Consider the following 12,043-nt stretch of genomic DNA (forward strand, 5'->3'; position numbering starts at 1 on the left):
GGCAGATTCTTTGAGCTCAGGAGTTCGAGACCAGCCTGAGCAAGAGTGAGACCCTGTCTCTACTAAAAATAGAAAGAAATTATATGGACAACTAAAATATATAGAAAAAATTAGCCGGACATGGTGGCGCATGCCTGTAGTCCCAGCTACTCGGGAGGCTGAGGCAGGAGGATCGCTTGAGCCCAGGAGTTGGAGGTTGCTGTGAGCTAGGCTGACTCCAGGGCACTCTAGCCAGGGCAACAGAGTGAGACTTTGTCTCAAAAAAAAGAAAAAAAAAAGAAAAATCTGAAATGCATTTCTATCTAAACACATGATTAAAACACATATAATTATGAATTCCCAAGAAACACCATAAAATAGCCTTCTTCTGGAGGAGGAAACATAATAACCAGTATGTCTCAATTTCTTTTGCTCCAACATGAGGGCAATGGTTTCCTTTCACAGACAGTAATTTTCAAGCAGCTTCAAAAAACAGAACTCAGGGTGTTGGGTAGAGGGGTGGGGATAGAAACCAACAACTTTCTTATTTTTTGAATCTTTCTTCCATCAATTTTAATTTGACTAGATTTTTGTATACTGAGAAAATTTTGTATTGGAATTTAGCCAACATAGTCTCATACATTATACTGCCTTTACAGAGTCCACAAAATTTCCCCACCCAAATTAAAGTGATCTCAATTTATTACACCAAAACATTGTGCCCATTCTTTATCGCATTTGTGAGTGTTTTTCCTGTTTATATCTAGTATTCCTCTCCTTATACCATTCCTCAATGCTTTCTCTGTTAAAGCAAGGTGGAATGTAAAGCAGGTTTGCTGAATGTAATTAATGCAAAGGAAATGGCTATCCTAGCAAGAGAAACAAAGTAAAAGCTTTCAGAATTCCCTCACTAGTGAATGAGACTTTCATGGCAAGATATAGATAGAGGCTAGGAAGCATGAAGGAAGAGAGAAATCCATTCATAAATAAATTGCTTGAAAATAATTTTAAAATTATAGAATTATCTAAATAAAATTGTTTTAAAATCCATATATAATTTCAATGATAGAAATCATCCATTGCTGAAATCTCAATTAAAAAAACACAAAAAAAATAGCAAAAGCTGAAATCTCTGGAATGAATAGTGATTTGGATACATTAAATAATAGAATATATATGAATTATACTATTCAGTCATCAGAATATAACATATTTACTATTAAAACTCAATAAACTTAAATGTATATATTATTAATTCAGAAAGCACTTTATGCTCTTTGAGGTTTGAAGACCATATAGACACATAATATCAGATCTTATTTTTCTGTACTTGAGATGAAAAATATGTAAAATCCACAAAAGTCTAAAATCTTAGAATTAGTGGGAGCCTAAAAATTCCATCTAGTCCAAACCTCTTATTTTATAGACTAAAAGTGTTCTAAGAATTGATAGTTCAAAAGTCAGTTAAAGTCAGAATATAAAGTCAGAAGAGAGGTGTGACTGGGAGATAAAAGAATTGGAATTAGTGTTCCCTGAGCTACTTTGAAGATTGTGATATAAGTGTGCTGTGAAAACAATATGCTAATGTTGCAAGGGCAAAGAATTTACAGTCAAGCTTGGATTTACATCTTATCCCCATCACATTTTAACTTTGTGAGCTTGGGTAAATAACATATGTTGAGTATTGATTTTAATTATCAGTTTATTTTTATAGCCTGTTTTATTTTAAAAAATATGAAGCAATTTAGAAAAAAATATGTAGTAAATGAGAGGATATTTCCCCTAATTTCTTTAGTTTGAAAATTTTCAAACTTATAAAAATTTGAAAAAACTGCCACATACCTTTCATCTAGATTCCCCAATTGCTAATAATTTGCTTCATAGATACAGATGTAGGTAAGATACAAGTATAGATAGAGACAGGGAGTTACACACATAGTTGTAGACACAGAACCAGACATATGCATAGATATAGATACAGATGTAGATTTGTCTTTTTTTCCAGAAAATTCAAGAGTAAATTGCAGACACAATAATACTTTATACCTAATTACTTAAGCATCACAATACTTTATGCATTGTCTCCTAAGACAGACATTCTCCTACATGGCCTCAATAACATTATCACACCCAAGAAATGCAACATTAATGCAAGAGTAATCCTCTTACATAGGAAATCTTCCCAAGTATCTCAAAAACATAGTTTATAGCTATTTTCCCCTCTGAATGAGGATCAAATAAAAAAATTAAATGTTACATCTAGTTGTCTTTTTAGTTACTTGAATCTAGAACAGCTCTTATATTAATAGATTACGACACTCACATTTTTACACAGTCTAAGCCAGTTGCATTATATAATAGAATGTCTTGTAGATTATGTAATTGTGTTTTTATTATTACCTTCAGATTAAATACTTATGTCAACAATACTATTTTTAGATGATGTTGTGTCCTTCCAATTGTATCATATCAGGAGAAATATAATTTAAGTTTGTCCCGTTATTGGTGATGCTAATCTTAATCACTTGGTAGACATGTCCACTAGCTTTCTCCACTGTAGAAGTACCCATTTTCCTTTTTAATTCATATGTAATCTGTGGTGATATTTGTGAACAACTGAACATAAGGCCCCCAAACAACTTTTTACTCAATGGTTTTAGCATGCATTGATGATCTGAGTCTGAATTACTTATTACACAGTTGGTTATAAAATAGTGATTTTTTTCTAATTCTATTATTTCTATCATTACATCTAATTTATTACATTATATTATTCTGTAATCCATTATTTTCATCATTCTCTTGATTTTCAAACTGTCCCACCTTTGGACAGACTGGCTCTTCTATCATTTTCTTATGACCCTGTGAATCTCTGAACTGTTCTTTGGTTTCTGATGCAAAAGTGTTTCAGGTTCACCTTATTCTTTTCCAGCCCAGACTTGAAATCATTAATTTCTGCAAGCTTTTCTGACTCCTTTAAATGGGCATGATTTTTAGAAACCAAAATCTAGGGACTGGGGTTGCTCATTGCTACTTATTTTATGAGATACATACATACACATATATATATGTATATATATATATATTCGTACTTATAGCTCTGATTACAATCCATCACCATGGATTTTTTTCCTCAAATTTCATCATTTCAAATTTGTATCTCCCTTTTTCCACAGTGAAAATACTGGTTCATATCATCACCTATATCTTTATTCATTTGCGCTATCCTACAATTCACAAGATATTGCTTTAGACTCACTACAACAATGCAACTAGCAACAACAAACCTTCCAAATAAGGTTCAAGGTTTATTTGCAGGTATGTATGTGTGTACTTATAATGAGGTCCCACTAAGGGACATACAGTCAAAATATCGTATCAAAGTCTACCTACATCATTTATTTTCTTTTGAATGAGTATGTTATCAGTTTGATATAATGTTATGTTTATGTTTGTTTTTTAAGTTAAAGATTTGCTTTATCCTTTAAAACTTTTTTTTTGAAAATGGAAAATTTTTGCCGAGTTCGAAATCAAAACTTTATAAAAACACATGTTCTCACCACAAAGAAATGATAAAGTCATTAAGGGTCATGTTAAATACCTTGAATTGATCATCCATATATGTCTAATGAACCATCAAATTGTACCCATAAATATGTACAATTACATGTCGATTAAATAATCGATAAACTGTTTTCTTAAAAAAAATCACCTCTTAAAAGAAATAAATTACTAATAAAATTAAAAAAACAATTATTTGGCTTATAAATAGCTACTGTATACTTATTGTTCTATTGCTATGATTTCTAATTTTAATGTTCCTTAAATTTTAATAGGTAGTCAGTTGACCTAGTTAGTAAGTTTCTTTAGGACAGAGACATTGATTTATATAATTTCATTGGTTTTTCACTTGGCCTGATATAATTATGCATATTTAGAAAATGTTTTTCAAAATATTTGAAGAATAAATAAGTGAATTAATGAATTCTAGCCCCACCCCTAAACTCTGCCACTCACCTTTCTATTCTCTGTTTCTATGAGATTGACTTTTTAGATTACATGTATGGTGAGATCATACAGATTTTAATGTTCTCACCACCCAAAATAATGATAAGTTGGTGAGGTGATGGATATGTTAATTACTTGATTTAATCTTTCTGTAAAGTATACATGGATAAAAACATCACATTGTACCCCATAAATATACAGTTATTAATTTCAATTTTAAAAAATTAAATAAAGACCCCGAATAGCCAAAGCAATACTGAACAAAAAGAACAAAGCTGGAAGCATCACATCACCCGACTTTGAATTATGCTACAAAGCTATAGTATCCAAAACAGCATAGTACTAGCATAAAGCAACCATGTAGACCAATGGAACAGAATATAGAATCCAGAAATAAATACATGTATGTATAGTCAACTCATTTGTAAGAAAGGTGGTAAGAACATATACTGGGGGAAAAAACAGTATCTTCAATAAATGATGCTGAAAAAACTGGATATTCATATACAGATGAATGAAAATGATTAAAAACTTAAGTGTAAGACCCGAAACTATGAATCTACTGGAAGATAGTGCTGGGGAAATGTTTCAGGACATTGGTCTGGACAAAGATTTATTGAGTAAGAGCTCAAAAACACAGCCAACCAGAGCAAAAATGAACAAATAAGACCACATCAAGCTAAAAAGCTTCTGGATAGAAAAGGAAACGATCAAAAAAGTGAAAGGACAACCTACAAAATAGGAGAGAATATTTGCAAACTATTCAACTGATAAGGATGAATAACCAGAATACATAAGGAACCCAAACAACTCAATAGCAAAAATATAAATAATTTAATTAAAAAATAAGCAAAATATTTGAATAGACATTTCTCAAAGAAGACATAAGATGGCCAACAGATATATGAAAAAGTGCTCAACATTTCTCTTATGTTAATCATAGAAATGCAAATTCAAAACATAATGACATATCATTTTTACCCCAGTTAAAATGGCTTTTATCAAAAAGACAAAAAATAATGGATGCTGGTAAGGATTCAGAGAAAGGGGGATGCTTGTACACTGTTGGTGAAGATGCAAATTAGTATAGCCACTATGGAAAACAGTGTGGAGGGTCCTCAAAACACTAAATATAGAAGTACCATATGATCCAGCAATCTCACTACTGGGTATATATCCAAAGAAAGGAAATCGGTATATTGAAGAGATATCTGCACTCTCATGTTTATTGCAACAAACACTACTCACCATAGCCAAGGTATAGAATCAATCTAAGTGTCCATTAATAGACAAATGGATAAAGAAAATGTGATACATATACACAGTAGACTATTATTCAGCCATAAAAATGAATGAAATCCTGTCATTTGCAACAACATGAATGGAACTGGAGGATATTATGTTAAGTGAAATACGCCAGGCGCAGAACGACAAATATCTCAGGTTCTCACTCATATGTGGGAGCTAAAAAACTGATCTCATGGAGGTAGAGAGCACTGGATGTTTACTGAGGGTTACTAGAGGCTGAGAAGGGTAGTAGGAAGAAAGGGATAAAGAAGGGTTGGTTAATGTATACAAAAATACAGTTAGATAGAAAGAATACAATGTAGTGTTTGGTGGCACAACTGGGTGACTATAGTTAATAAAGGTGCTTTTATGCTTATATCATTATATCCCATATACCCCATAAATATGTACAACCATTTTGTGCCCATAAAAATTAAAAATAAAAAAGTTAAATGTAAAAATAAACAAATTTATTTTTTAAAAGGAATTACATTTCTTTAGAATGCAGGAAAATGTGCCATTCTACCATTTTCACATAGATTTTTTAAAAAGAAATCTGTATATTATTATCCACAAGATGGTGCTATTTCCCCACCAGCAAGATGAAAAATAGTCATATATATTAATAGTGTGTATATGTAAAAATATATATATACATACACAGCTATAAAATGCAGCATATTGGAGAAAAGGAAAATATTTTCCTATTTGAAATGGAATCACATAAAAACTGTTCTAAATAACTGCTCTTAATGTCTATCTTCCCCCAAAGTTTCTTTTATTAGAATGGAATTCTATTTCCTAATACTTCAGCTTCATATTCAATTACTCAATGTTTCCACATAAATGCCTAACAATCATCTCAAACTCAGCACATTCAAAATGTACTTTCGATTTTCATCACTCTCCCCAAACCTGTTTCGTTTATTGTTTCCATATCCCATTTAATAACAACTGCATCATTCCTGCTGCTTGGGCCAAAAAACCATTCACCATCCTGTTTTTCAGCCTTTTGATTTTTCTGTTCTCTCTCTCTCTCCCCCCCAACCCCCATACAACCAACGTGTCAGAAAGTCCTATTGACTCTACCTTCAGAGTATTTCCAGAATCTAAGGACATCTCCTCACCCCTGCTGCTATTACCCTGTTCTTGGCCACCATTGCCTCACAACTGACCTCCTCACTTCAGCCTTATTTCCCAGCAGTTTAATCTTAGCAGTGAAAGGAATCCTTTTAATCACCAATTAGATCATGTCCCTGTCCTGCTTAAAACCTGCAAATGCTCCCATTTCACTCAGAGTGAACATCTAAGTCCTGTTTCCCTACTGCCCTTCTGGCTTCTACTCCTACCATCCTCACCTTCTCTTGTTTGACTCAAGCTACATGTGCCTCCTTTCTTTTCTGCAGGTACAGCAAATTCACACCTTTGCTCTAGTTATTTACTCTGGATTGCTTGGAATGCTGTTCCCCAAATTCTTACATGGCTACTGCCATACCATTTTCAAGTCCTTGTTCAAATGGCACTTTCTCCATGAGTCCTAACCTGCCCCACCCTCAGCCCCACCCTCAACACCTCTGTGCTACTTATTTTCTAGCACACTATGTAGATTACTTACTTATAATTGTTGATATCTGTCTTCCCCACTCCACAAGGACAGGAGTCTTGTTTGTTTAATTGGTTTAAATTAAAGGTCGAGAATGATGGCACTAATAGCTGCTCAAGACATACTTATTGAATGAATAAATTATACTCTAAGCAAATATAGTGTTCAATCAAGACAAAGTTGAGGGTTTTCCACATGAAAATATGAAAAAAACTAAATAAGATGTCAATTATATTACACAATTGGTATCAATCTTAATTCAAAAGGTTTATTTACAACCCATAATATAAAACACATTTCAATAAATGGCTAACAATAAGCAAAATAGACAATCTCCAAAGTTTGCCAAAGCTCCCTTGGCAATACATGCTATAATTCGATCTAACTCTTCCTTCTGTAGAAGATGGTAGGAGTTAAATTAGGATGATGCAGTGAGCCAAACTAGGTTTCCTAGAATGTGAATTTCCATAACACAAATGTATCTGTCACATAAAGGCATACACACTTTTACATTTAATTTCAGTTTTTAGTTATACGGGAGACTGTTTTAATATGGCTTTTATGCCTACTCTGCATTGAGTAACTGTAGTGGAATCAGATGTGGCTAAAAGCGTCCATTTTTTCTGATTTAGTAAGACATGCCTGTGAAAAGTCAATCTAGGACATGCTGATTTTTAACAATTACACTGAAATGGGGTCAGGGATTCCAAACCAAAACAACTTTTGGTTACATTCTGTTCTGTCATAGTCTTTTAGATATGATTTGAAGCTAAACTATATGTTCTACCAATCTGACTATTTTTCTTAGTTTTACTAACTGCTTTGGCCAAACACACTTGTTATTAGCCAGTTATTTGACTAAATTGAAAAATAAGTAGCTAGTAAGCTCTAAAATTAGGTAGACTGTCAAAACTGATTATATACACTCAGTGAAAGGCTCTTTATAAAAGTCCAAGTTCCCATTTCAATGAATAGTCACTTAGGTTCCCATATTGTGGAACTTTGATTGCAACCCTGTCCCTCCACTCCCATAATCATGGTCACAGCCTTCGCTGTGATCATTACCATGCTCTATTTCAGATAATTTTTTAAATCAGAGTGGTTGAATAATGTTATCAAGTATTATTAGTTCATAATTTTTTAATGCATTTGTCACTTGAATTTTTAACCTTTAAAAGTTATTTAAAGAAGTACAAAATCCTAAAATAACATAAAGTATGTTTGACTCCTGTTTTCTAATGACCTATGCTACTAGTTTATAAATTAGCACAATTACCATCAGATAGTGTTTTGGCCTCATCTAGTAAGTTAATTCAAGGCACTTAGATGCTATTCTCTGATCAAGGCCTATTGCTTTATAAGAATAAGCTTTCTACTTATTTATTATCATGTATATAATTCCTGATTCAAACTCCTGAAATAAACATTACCTAATATAAAAATTTGACTTAGGGGTAATTTTTTTTTTTTTTTTTTTTTTTGCTTCTTGACACATCTGCTTTGCTTCCCTTTCCTTTGCATAAACGAACAGTTTCAAGACCCCTGTACTTAGGTAGGGCCATATTGCAAGTGTTGGCCAAATGGCTGTGAGCAGAGTGGCACTTGTCATTTCCAGTCTAGAGCTTTTGAAAGCAGGTGTGAGTTTTCTATGCCCTCTCTTTTTCCCTGTTGCAGTGGCCCTGGATCCCATGCTTTGAGGGGATGTGTTCCAACATAGTGGAACTTCAGTCAGCTAGAGTCCCTGAGTAACTTTCTGGAGCAGTGGTTTCCACTGACCTCAATAGACATGTGTTAACATTTGAGAGGGAAATATTTAGTGCAGCATAGTCTAGCCTATCCTGACTAATTCAACCAGTAAAGTAGATAAGTATAAAATTATGTTTTATTACCAATAATCTCAAGGTAAAATTTGCTTTCTCACTCTTCAGCCTATGGCTATTAGTATCTATCACATATTATTTTAAAAATTTTAGTACAACAGTCCCACTTGAAGCAGGCACCCTAGTGTAACTTTTTAATGATCAAATTCACAGTACCTTCTATTTACTATTTGCCAAGTAACATGATAGGAGTGGGATAACAAACAGGCATAGACCCTACTCCAACTGAGTTTAGGATCTAGGGGAAAGCCAGCTAATAAACAAAAAACATATCAATCCAATTATGACAAATTCTCTGAAGGAAGAGAGAGGAGGCCAGTGAAGGGGTATGACCTTATCCGGGAATGCAGGGAGGGCTGGAAAGGGAAGGCTGAGTAAGAGCTGATACTTGATGTTTGAAGCAGGGATCGAGAGACTTGATGGAAGACTTAACCTTTGAAAAGATCACCATCTTCCTAATGAAATATATCTGCAATTACATCACTGTCTGGATCATAAGAACACAGATCATTTGTAGCCAACATTGTAATTGCCAACAACTTGATCCAGGGAATGAGTACTTAAACCTAACATTTTAGGTAAGAAAAGAAAAGCTTATTTTCATGCCTGTAAATTGAAGTCTAAAGTTGGAAACAAGCATGAGCACAGAAAATTAATTCTCTCTCACCAACTTAAAAAAATTCGAGAAACTGAACATTTGGCAGGAAAATTCTAAACAGCCTACAAGTGCCAATATCAGAAGAACAGTCTTTACACTATGTAGAAAATTGCTAGTTAGTCCTTCTCCAAAAATTTAATTTTATAAAATGAAAGCAAGTTCTATGTTTTAGCTATAGTAAAAGAGTATACAGTTCTCTCAAATCGTTGGAAAATGTGAGATTTCAAACAAATTATTTCAAACAAATTTAAAATACAATCTTCCTAATACACTACTTAATACTTTGCATTGATAGAGTGATTTAGACTTTCGAAAGCATGTTCATATACATTCTCATTTGATTCTAATTGATAAAATATATACAATTAAATAAAAAATACAAAAACTATGACTTTAATACCTTCAAAATTAAATGTGAACCCAAAATCAAAAATAAACCCAGTCTGTCTGAAACCAGAGTAAGATGAAATCAGATTTAAGATAGTATTAAATGGCAAAAGACATTTGATAGTATTAAATGGCACAGGATAATGTACAAATAAAAGAAAACTAGAGTTGGAGAGAGTCTTTACAGATCAGCTAATTCAAACTTCCCAATTATACTAATGATCATAATAACTTCATATAGTTTATAATGCATTTTAAAAAATATGGTGGGATTTTAGATCCCAGATCGTAAGTGGAACATTGATATGAGAGAATCCACTTTCAGGGCCCACATCCCACCAGCAAGTGTCACTTTATAACAAGGCTTTCTCCCTTTCGTCCCTGACTATCATCTCAATGCATTGAAACCTATAAGCCTTTAATTAAAAATAGGCCAATGCAACGGTATTTTAAATTTACAACCAGATGTTATGCCCACCTACAACTCTTGCTGAGATTTCAGTTCAGTAGTTCTCCTAAAACTGATAACTCTCTCCCTTTCCACCTTTGATCCTTTCATTCTATTCTCAACACAGCAGTGGTAGTGATCCTGTTAAAACATTATTCAGGTCATTCAAGTTCAAACAAGACGTGTTCCCTCACTACATCCCTGACATCTACTACTCTCCCTCCTTCTCACTCCTCGCTAAACATGGGGACCTCATTGCTATTTCTTTAACATGCCTTAAGACCAAGGTTGGCTACATAAGCTGTGGGTCTCCGTATAATATAAAAATGCAAAACCCCTTGTTCAAAATTTATTAAGAATTTCAAGATAATGAGAGTCTTGTGCACAGAGTTTCGTGTGACAGCACAGGTTGCACACTTAGAAACCTGCTTGCTTCAGGGATTGGAATTTACCTTGAGTCCTGTGTGGACACTCCTCCCCTAGATATCTGCATGCCAGACTAGTCCCTACTCTCTTTTTGCCTGCACTCCTATTCTCCAAACCTCAGTTCTTTTCTTAAATGCCACATTCTCAAGCCTTTCTGCCCACCTTATTTAAATTTGTAATCCCTATACACACACACCTAACCTATTATTCTCTACATTATTTTTGTTCATAACATATTTCTATTGAATAATTTATATATTACTTATTAAATCTGTTTAATTTTTCCAACCCCCATGAGAATACAAATTTCAAGAGATAAGGTCTTGAAATTATTTTTAATTTTTACTGCTGTATCTCCTGTATTTAGAATAGTAACAGATAATAAATGTGGGGAATGAATGAATGAATGAGAATATGATTTGCTAAAGTACAGTGCATTGATAACCCATGGGCTGAATGCCAGTCCCTCAAATGCAAGAAGATTCCCAGGGTTTACTTTGGAACAACCTGAGATATCAGAACATGTACTCTAGTGTATATCATTGCCTGAAACCTACTGGTGGAATTGCAGCCCTAAAGAGCTGAATCAGAAATTCTCAGATAAACCATTGTTGCTAGGATACCAACCTTGGTCCCCTTACCTATCTATTAGCCAATTGTGCCCCACTCTGTCTGGAATGATGAGATCTGAAACCCCTAACTTCCCCCTGCCTAGGAATAGTCACATTTTATCCCTTCATGTAAGTTTGGCTGGTAGGCAGCATTAATTTAACTGTTTTCCTTTTATTAATTTTTGATACATCTATTTTTCTAAATATATGCCTACTTATTATTTTTTTATTTTCTTTTACCCCTCCCGATATATGCCTACTTATTTAGAAGATAAAGAAACTGCTCTCTATACCACATTTATAATTAGGAATTTAGATTTAACCAGACTGTTATAAGTGTCATAGATAGCTTCAAACCCAAGAACAGAGTCTCAAACAAGGTTGTTTTTCATACACAAGAGTGCATAAACATAGTTGTCTAGCATCTCCCTCTCAGTACTTCACTAAATAGCTTGAAATCATCTGGGAATAACTTTTTTTATATGATAAACAAAACTTAGTCTTCCTGTAGCTTCTATCTATTAACCTCAGATCAGCCCTCTGAACCATTAGATGGCACTGCAAATCTCTGGACAGTTGTCTAGTTCTCCTAGAGTCTGATTAATCCTGTTTTATTCTTCCATTAATTATGAGCTAAGATCATCAACTGAGAATGAGAAGATTGTTGGAGGTTTGTTCAGAGGGGAAAACATGTGCCATTATACTCAGAGAAAATGACTGGGAAAGAAAATGTACTAAAAAATTATAATGGAATGA

Source organism: Lemur catta, chromosome 6 (assembly GCF_020740605.2).
Source record: "Lemur catta isolate mLemCat1 chromosome 6, mLemCat1.pri, whole genome shotgun sequence".
Classification (NCBI taxonomy): Eukaryota; Metazoa; Chordata; class Mammalia; order Primates; family Lemuridae; genus Lemur; species Lemur catta.